We start from the raw sequence: 9,439 nt of genomic DNA on the forward strand, positions 1-9,439 counted from the left end.
AAGTTTATCAAATTCCCTTACCAATAAATACACTTTAATTTTCCATGACCAGTGGCTGAACTTCTGTAACACTGACATTCAATTACAATAACATTAACATGCTTCCATTTGAAACTTCTCGGTCTTCATCGTGGATTGACGCCCTCCCAAAGTCTATAGTAATTGAAGCCCTCCGTCGCTTCGCTCTGTCGGGCTTCAATTAGCTTTTGTCGGGCGTCAGTCCCCGATGAAGACTTCGAAGTTTCAAATGGAAGCATGTTAATCACTTAATGTGTAACTGAACAGGTGGGGGCCTCATCAGATCAAAAAGCTGTGTCTGGCAAGAACCGTAGTGAAGGCATTACATCCGCATCAAAGCGACGAAGGAAAGTGTCCATTCTAGCTCTGCCCTCCAAAGTCAAACAGCAGTAAGTCCACTCATAATAAAGCCAAAATGAAGTATTGCCAGTCATAATTATGATAATATGACTGGCAATACTTCATTTTGGCTTTGATTTTTGTTTGTTTGTTTGCTTAACGCCCAGCCGACCACGAAGGGCCATATCAAGGCGGTGCTGCTTTGACATATAACGTGCGCCACACACAAGACAGAAGTCGCAGCACAGGCTTCATGTCTCACCCTGTCACATTATTCTGACACCGGACCAACCAGGCTTAGCACTAACCCCATAATGCCAGACGCCAGGCGGAGCAGCCACTAGATTGCCAATTTTAAAGTCTTAGGTATGACCCGGCCGGGGTTCGAACCCACGACCTCCCGATCACGGGGCGGACGCCTTACCACTAGGCCAACCGTGCCGGTTTTTGGCTTTGAAGGGCAGGCTAAAGGTAGTCACTTTGATTAACTGGAAATAATTCATGCAAGTTTTTGTCTTAGCTTTTCTTACCTGAATTATTGCGTAAAGCCATGAGGACCACTCATCCTCCTACCTCTGGTGTAATGAGGGTAGTAGTCCATTTTTGCCGCAAGTATCTGGATAAAAAAAAGCATACACAAAAAAATATTTTGTGTTGCCTCAACGTGCATGTCCACCCCCCCCCACCCCCCCCCCCCCCCCCCCCCCCATGTGACCATTTATCAAGTTGCAGATATTGCTAGTGGTCAGTGTGTTTCCAACACAAATGTGACAAAGATAAATACACTTTAATTTTCCATGACCAGTGGCTGAACTTCTGTAACACTGACATTCAATTACAATAACATTAACATGCTTCCATTTGAAACTTCTCGGTCTTCATCGTGGATTGACGCTCTCCCAAAGTCTAAAGTAATTGAAGCCCTCCGTCGCTTCGCTCCGTCGGGCTTCAATTAGCTTTTGTCGGGCGTCAATCCCCGATGAAGACTTCGAAGTTTCAAATGGAAGCATGTTAATCACTTAATGTGTAATTGAACAGGTGGGGGCCTCATCAGATCAAAAAGCTGTGTCTGGCAAGAACCGTAGTGAAGGCATTACATCCGCATCAAAGCGACGAAGGAAAGTGTCCATTCTAGCTCTGCCCTCCAAAGTCAAACAGCAGTAAGTCCACTCATAATAAAGCCAAAATGAAGTATTGCCAGTCATAATTATGATACTATGACTGGCAATACTTCATTTTGGCTCTGAAGGGCAGGCTAAAGGTTAAGGTAGTCACTTTGATTAACTGGAAATAATTCATGCAAGTTTTTGTCTTAGCTTTTCTTACCTGAATTATTGCGTAAAGCCATGAGGACCACACATCCTCCTACCTCTGGTGTAATGAGGGTAGTAGTCCATTTTTGCCGCAAGTATCTGGATAAAAAAAATCATACACAATAACATATTTTGCAGGGTTCCACATCACGTAAAATTGGAGGTATTATACCCTCTGACCCCCCCAAATCACGTACGAGACGCTCTTTGAAAGGGTGTCGGTAAGTAACAATTGTTTTGCCAAGAGGTATAATAACGTACGACTTGAAAGGCAAAAGGGTATGACTTTGATCGTTTTACATACAGTTTGACTGGTTATGCGACGCTCGAGGGTTTTTTGGGTGTTTTTTTTCGCGGGAGACTAATTTCTGAAAGCTTCACCGGCGATCTCGACACGTGTTTACTGTCTCCAGGAAGTTGGCGCTGTCAGCGTGACCAGAGTTACTTCCCCTCCGCTATTTTCGGTTCTGTTGGTTCCGCGAAGACCGCGAGCGTGCAAGTTTGCAGACGATCAGTTTTGTCACTGACTTTGTGTTTGAAAAGGCCACGACCAAGAAAGCCTGTTGCAGTTGATCCAAAACAACGAACTTTGACGTTTGCATTTTTGCGATACCTGATTTTAGCATGCTTGGTGACATTCTCTTGACCATTCCAATCACTTCTGTACCCTGTGAGAGAGGCTTTAGTCAACAGAACCGGGGGAAGTCAAAGCTAAGGAACCGACTCTCAGTGGAGAGACTGGCCTAACAAAATGATGATTAAACACGTAGGCACTGACCTAAAGCGTGACATCACTGGAAGGGCGGCATTGCAAGTGCACGGAGCCATGAGGAAAACTAAGGAAATCTGTTGACAGTGGCTGTGACTTGCAAAACAAAACACCAAGACTTCACCCAAAGACTGAGTTACAGAGTAATAATTATTAGAGCCATACAGTTGCAACGCCCTTTCAATGATGCCACGCTTTAGTGTGTTGAAACTTAGATTGAACTGTTGTTGTGGAGAGACACAGTCACAAGTGTGTTGCAGATGTGAATTTCAACAGGCACTTGATAGGTGTGTTGTTAATTTGTAACCAACAACTGAACAGGCAAATAATTTCAAACTTATTGATACTCATAATAATATTCTTGTTGTTGTGGAACTGAACTGACTTTTCATAGCATTACCCTGAATTTTGGGGGAAAATCAATCAATCAATCAATATGAAGCTTATATAGCGCGTATTCCGTGGGTACAGTTCTAAGCGCTTGTCGAAGAGTTGTCAACACAGGACTAACAAAGAAACTAACATCTTCAGACGGACACGAACCCTATCACACACTAGCAAACCCTGGTAAACAAACAACTGTTTAACAACAATGTACACATCAATAGCTAGGTCGAACAAAATAATATTAAGCACAAAGAAAACACCTCTCACAGAGCACAGCACAAGAATGTCTTTTGGGGCACAGCACATCACGTCGAGCATGAAAGTCGCAGCCAGCTACGGGAAGAACTGAGTCTTCAACCTACTCTTAAAATAACTGTGGCACTGCACTGGTAAACTCATAATTGTCAGTTGGTGGCTGGGTTCTGGGTTATTAATAAAAGTTTACTGTTCAGAATTTCAAGCCAGTTTACTTGTTCGTTTTGTGAAAGCTCTCAGCCTCTGACTAGTGTTTTGATACCGCGGTAATTGCTGTAAATGTTTAAGTGTTATCATAGACCTGTATTAGATAAATGGTGTTATTCACTTATTGTAATGCTACAAGCAAGAATTTACACATATGACATTTCCCAATGGTCATAAATTATTTCCTTTATTCAAAGCACTCTCAAATTGACAATGCAATCTGCACACATTGACATCATGCACATGCAAGAACCTGGTAAAACAGCAAAGCAATACACAGAGTCGCCGACAACATGCCATACCCTTTGATCAATCAGGAAAGGGTATGAAAACCCTTTACTTTTATGGTGAAAGGGTATGAATACCCTTGACCTCAGAGCCTGTGTGGAACCCTGATTTTGTGTTGCCTAGACGTGCATGTCCACCCCCCCCCCCCCCCCCATGTGACCATCTTATCAAGTTGCAGATATTGCTAGTGGTCAGTGTGTTCCCAACACAAATGTGACAAAGGGGTGCTGGTTTTTGTTTTATTCGGTTGAACTTGAAGAATTTTGTAGTAATGAATGTTTTTGTTCACATCAATTTTGACTCGGTTTAAAGACTTTCATCTGGAGTGTTCATAGATCAACCCATAAAAGTTTATCAAATTCCCTTACCAATAAATACACTTTAATTTTCCATGACCAGTGGCTGAACTTCTGTAACACTGACATTATAGTGACAGTCAGTGTCACTGACAAGTCAGCATGCAGCTCAGCACTCGCTGCACTGTGACCTGAGAGTGAGAAACTATACTCTATAGACCCAAATGAAACACAGCACTCTGAACGTTTTCACACGACATATTTTACTCGAATTTGCAAATGTGTTCTTCGGGTTGGTAGACTAAACGCTTACAATTAAGCTTACATCGAAAGAAATCGATGCGCAGAAAGTTCACCTTCGTCGCTTCGACAATGTTCAGAATCAGAGCACTCAGCACTGACTCGACTGAGTTGTGGAGAGAGCGATGTGGAAAGTAAAAATCAGGCTTATGATCAGCATTGTATTTCAAATTACTTACGTATATATTTTACATTGCAAAACAATCAAATAAAGTCATCAAAAGTTGTTTACCAGCAGAGCACATCAGAAAAAATGGCGTCCTTTCACATCTCCGATGAGGGCGGCAGGTCAAATTTCGTCTGACTGTGGTCGAACCATTTGAAGATCAATGGATCCGTGATGGCTCATAGTGTGAATTGTGTATCTTTTCACAAAAGACAAGTTTCGCAAAACGAGAAGAAGCACGAATGGGATACGTATTTCATTATTTCGAGTAAAACAAAATTCCCACAAATCTCATTTTTTTTACAAGGAACACTCTCAGATAAAAATATATTTGACAATTTATCATAGTTGCCCTAAAGACCCCATTTTCCAAAGGTCAACATAAGTCTCAAAATTACTTTTTGATTTTTTTCCTAAACGGTAAATCCCAAATTGATGCCATTTACAGACAAGACACTTTGGGCACTGTCTTCTCGATAGCGATAGGGTCGATGCTGTCAGTCCAATGGGATTGCAGAAAAGGGGCCAAACCTTAGGTCGACCGATTTTCGGTCGACCTAAATCGAAAGTGTTGTAAAATGGGGGCCTTAGGTCGACAATTGGTCGACCTAAGGAGGCTTTAGGATTTATATATATATATATATATATATATAATATATATTATATATATATATATATATATATATATTGTGTGTGTGTGTGTGTGTGTGAATAGAATAGAATAGAATAGAATAGAATAATGTTTATTGTCATGAACCAGTAAAGTTATTGACACAACAAACAACAAATAATAATAATGCATTATACAATGCTAAAACAATCCGTAACAAATTTGCCAAGACGAACTTGAACTTCGTCTTCTAAAAATAAGTTACTTGGATTTTTGTTAGCATATTTCATATTGATATGTGAAGCATCTTCTTTAAATTCATCCCTTAATTTAACATATTTATTGCATTTATCTAGAAAATGTATTTCATCTTCTATGACATTGCATTCAATACAAAGACGATTTTCTTTAGGGATATTCTGATGTCTTCCACTTTCAATTTTTAGACAATGTGTGCTAGTCCTTAATCTGCTTAACATCTTTCTGTGTTTATTATTCTTAATTTGTATTAAGTATGACTGCATTTCGTAAGATTTACTGATCATAGAATAAAACTTAAGTCTGGAATATGTATCTGATTTTTCTTTTGTCCAGTATCTTATATATTCCTCTTGTTGTTTTTTGTCAATGGCAAACTTTAATTTGTGTACATTTAATGTAGATTGGTTATGCCAAACGTGACTAAAACCTAAGTTACAAAGAGATTGTCTAACAAATTGTAGCCATGGCGTTTCTGTCGGATGGAGCAACATTGAGTCATATAATTGATGTATATACGAATCTTGTTTGGAGTCTAGAATATGCGCCCAGAATGCTATTGTTTGTGATAACATTTTTAATCCTAAAGGGAACCTTCCTAATTCCCCCAGTACAGGTATCCACATAGCTTTTCTATGAACTCCAAGAAGGAATCGACAAAATTTGATATGAACAAATTCATGAGGAGTTTTGCTAGATAAACATGATCCAAAGAAATGATCAGTATTTGTTTGTTTTATTTTATTATTAAACGTAAACGGATACCAGATTTCAGCGCCATATGTTAATATCGGATTTACAAGTGAATCAAATAAATGTATCATTGTGTCTATTTGCACGTTTTGATTGCTGAAAATTCTGCGGAGGGAATGTGCTGCTTTATTACCTTGTTTACTTAAATGATCTTGAGCTGTATCAAAATTTCCATTCTTGTTGAATATGACCCCTAAATATTTATATTGATCTGTTACTTTGATTACATCAGTTCCACATTTAAATATTGTGTGCATTTTTGGATTTATATGACAAAATACTATAATTTTTGTTTTTTCTATGTTAATTTTCAAACCCCACTGTAGGCAATAGTTATTTAGATAATCTAACTTATTTTGTAATCCTATTTTTGATTTTGAAAGAAGTACTAGATCATCTGCATACAGTAGACACGATATTTTTGTATTCTGGTTAATGTATGGCGAATCAACGTCAGGCATTCCATCTGTTATATCATTAATGAAAATATTAAAAAGAGTTGGGCTTAATGTATTTCCTTGATGTACTCCTTTTTTAACCAATACATCTGGTGAATATCCACCTTGCATTTGTGTGCATATCTTTGTATTAATATACATGTTTTTGATTATATTGTAGCATTTACCTTTTATGCCAGTTTTGTATATCTTAAGTAAAAGTGCATCATGCCAAACGTTATCAAAAGCTTTTTGAAAATCTACGAAACATCCATATAATCTACCATTTTTAGTATTGATAATATCGTCTACAATTTTCTTCAGAATGAATATTTGATCCATCGTTCGGTATCCTTTTCGAAACCCAGCTTGTTCTTTTATCAAAATATTCTTTTTTTCTAAAAAGTTGTTGATTCTTGAATTTATGATTTTACAAAACAATTTTCCCAAATTACTACTAAGAGTGATTCCTCTATAGTTACTCGGATTCATTGGATCTCCTTTTTTATGCAATGGTACACTTATTCCAGTCTTCCATTCTGTAGGATAGTTACCACTTGTAAGAATAATGTTGAATAGATTAACTAATATTTTAGTCATATGATCTAAACTTGCTTTTATAATTTCATTGGTTATTCTATCTTTTCCGGATGACTTCTTATTTTTCAACGTTTTACATTCTTTTTTTAATTCTTTCTCTGTTATGGGGTCATCTAAAATAGGTGTATAACAATGTGTATGCATCTTCTTTAATTCCTCATTTACTATGTATTTTCTTTCATCAGAAACTTTAGTTTCTGTTCCTATCAATTTCTCTAAATGATCAATCCATTTCATTGGATTGATTGCACATTTTTTAGTTGTATTGATTTCACCATCGTCTTTAAATCTTTTAGAGTTTTCCACATAGCACTTGGATCGTTATTAAATTCGTCATTCAATTTCTTTACTAAATTATCTTTAAAAATCCTTTTTTTTCTTTAATATTGCTTTGTATTTTTTTCTTTTTGAGTAGTATTTCTGACATAAATTTACATCATAAGGGTATCTATTTAGAGCATTTAATAATGATTTTAATTCTCTCCTTTGTAAAAAACAGTCACTATCGAACCATTTTTTATGTTTTCTATTCTTTTTCGTAAAATTGCGGTTCTTGATTTTCTTGTTCAAGCATTTTTTTGCAGCCGTGTTTATCATTGCTGTTATTTTGTCTGTTAAATTGTTAACACACTCGTCTGAGTAATATTTGTCTTCACATGTATGCATTGTTTCAATTTCGTCGTTTATGTTCTGAAGTAAATGTTTCATGTCTCGTGTGTCTAACTCCTGTTTTGAATTTAACTTGTGAATTGCTGTCCCACTGATATATTATATCTTCTGCTTTTCCTTGGTTATTAATTGAACATTTATTATGTTTACAATTGATGTTAGGTTTAACATTGGCATTTTTGTTTTTGAACGGAATTCGAATTCTTAGTTCTAAAGGACAATGATCTGAATATACAGTTAAATCTTTTACTTTCATATGTATTACATCCTTGATTAGTTCCTGAGAACAAAGAAAATAGTCTACTACACTACAACCCTGGGGTGTATAACATGTGTATCGCCCACTTAAGTCTCCCAAGGACCTTCCATTAAGTATATACATGTTATTATTATGGCACAAATCTATCAACCTTCTACCTTGTTTTTGTATGACCTTATCTGAAGAATGTCTTTCATGTAGATAGTCAAAGCAATAAGTTGATGGCAAAGAATACCTAAGAATTTCGCTATCTAACTTTAGATAATCGATCAGTTCACCCGTTCTTGCATTGAAGTCTCCGCATAAGATCACGTTACCTTTGGGTATTAATTCATCTAAGTCATTCTCTAACTTGTCCCACAATTCCTCAGTAAAATCTTTTCCAAAGGATGACGATTCGGGCGGAATATATACACACCCTAAATAAATGTCGTGTTCTTTGTTATCCTTTTGAACTTTCAGCCAAATAATGTCACTGTTGCTTTTTTGTAGGATTTGGAAGTTTGAAGATATGTTTTCTCTTATGAATAAACTAATACCCCCAGAAGCACTGGTTGCATTTGTTCTTCTCTTTCTATAAAGTGACGTTTTACAAATCCTGATAGAAATACTTCTTCGGCATGGTCCTCGTCCAGGTGCATCTCCTCCAGCATAATAATGTCATATCCACATAAAGATTGTATAACGTTATCATCCTGCAATTTGTTGGTTGTTTGTCCGTCGATTGTTTCTTTATACCCTTTTAGGTTCCACGACAAAACATTAATACTGAATGTACTACTATCAAACATGTATGGTTTGTATGAAAAAATTACCTTCGTCGTAACACTAACATTTTGAGAGAATCGATACGTATTAACGAACAAAATATCTATCACGATATTATTAAAAGAAATATCTATCGCGTGGTCGTGGTTGTGGACTCCAGTTCCATGGTCTCATCATGTGAGGATGCATGAAGGCTGAATCTCTCTTTGGTGGACTATGATGATGTCCACTCCATCTTCCATTGCTCTCCCATGTTCTCTGTCTTCCCGTTTGCTGGTGTCGTCGTTCAAATGGTGGTGGGCGAGACGGTGATGAAATTGGCGATGATAATGACCCGTATGTTGTTGGATTGGTCTGCAGCTGGTGTTCTGAGTGATGGTTTTCCCTGCCTTTACACAAAATATGGTCAAGGTGTTGGCCAATGTTTCTTGCCAGGACTGCCGCGCTTTCATCGTTGGATGTATTCGTCTCTGTTCGACAGCGAATATACACGTTTTCATGTGAGACAAGGAAATTCCTGTCTCCGCCATGTCTGCTGCGCACACAGCATTGAATACCTCTCGTTGAGTGTTCAGATCCATTACGTTAGTTGGAATGATCTTTCTCACGACAACCTTGGCTTCTTTGAATCGCGTTTGGCTGCCTCCACACATTTGGTCATCATTTTTGCCGCTCTCTGACCTTTTTGGCTCACGTAAGTGTAGCCTATGCGATGATAAACTTTGTCTGTCTGTGCGTGCGTGCGTG

Source organism: Littorina saxatilis, unplaced genomic scaffold, assembly GCF_037325665.1.
Source record: "Littorina saxatilis isolate snail1 unplaced genomic scaffold, US_GU_Lsax_2.0 scaffold_1365, whole genome shotgun sequence".
NCBI classification, from domain to species: domain Eukaryota; kingdom Metazoa; phylum Mollusca; class Gastropoda; order Littorinimorpha; family Littorinidae; genus Littorina; species Littorina saxatilis.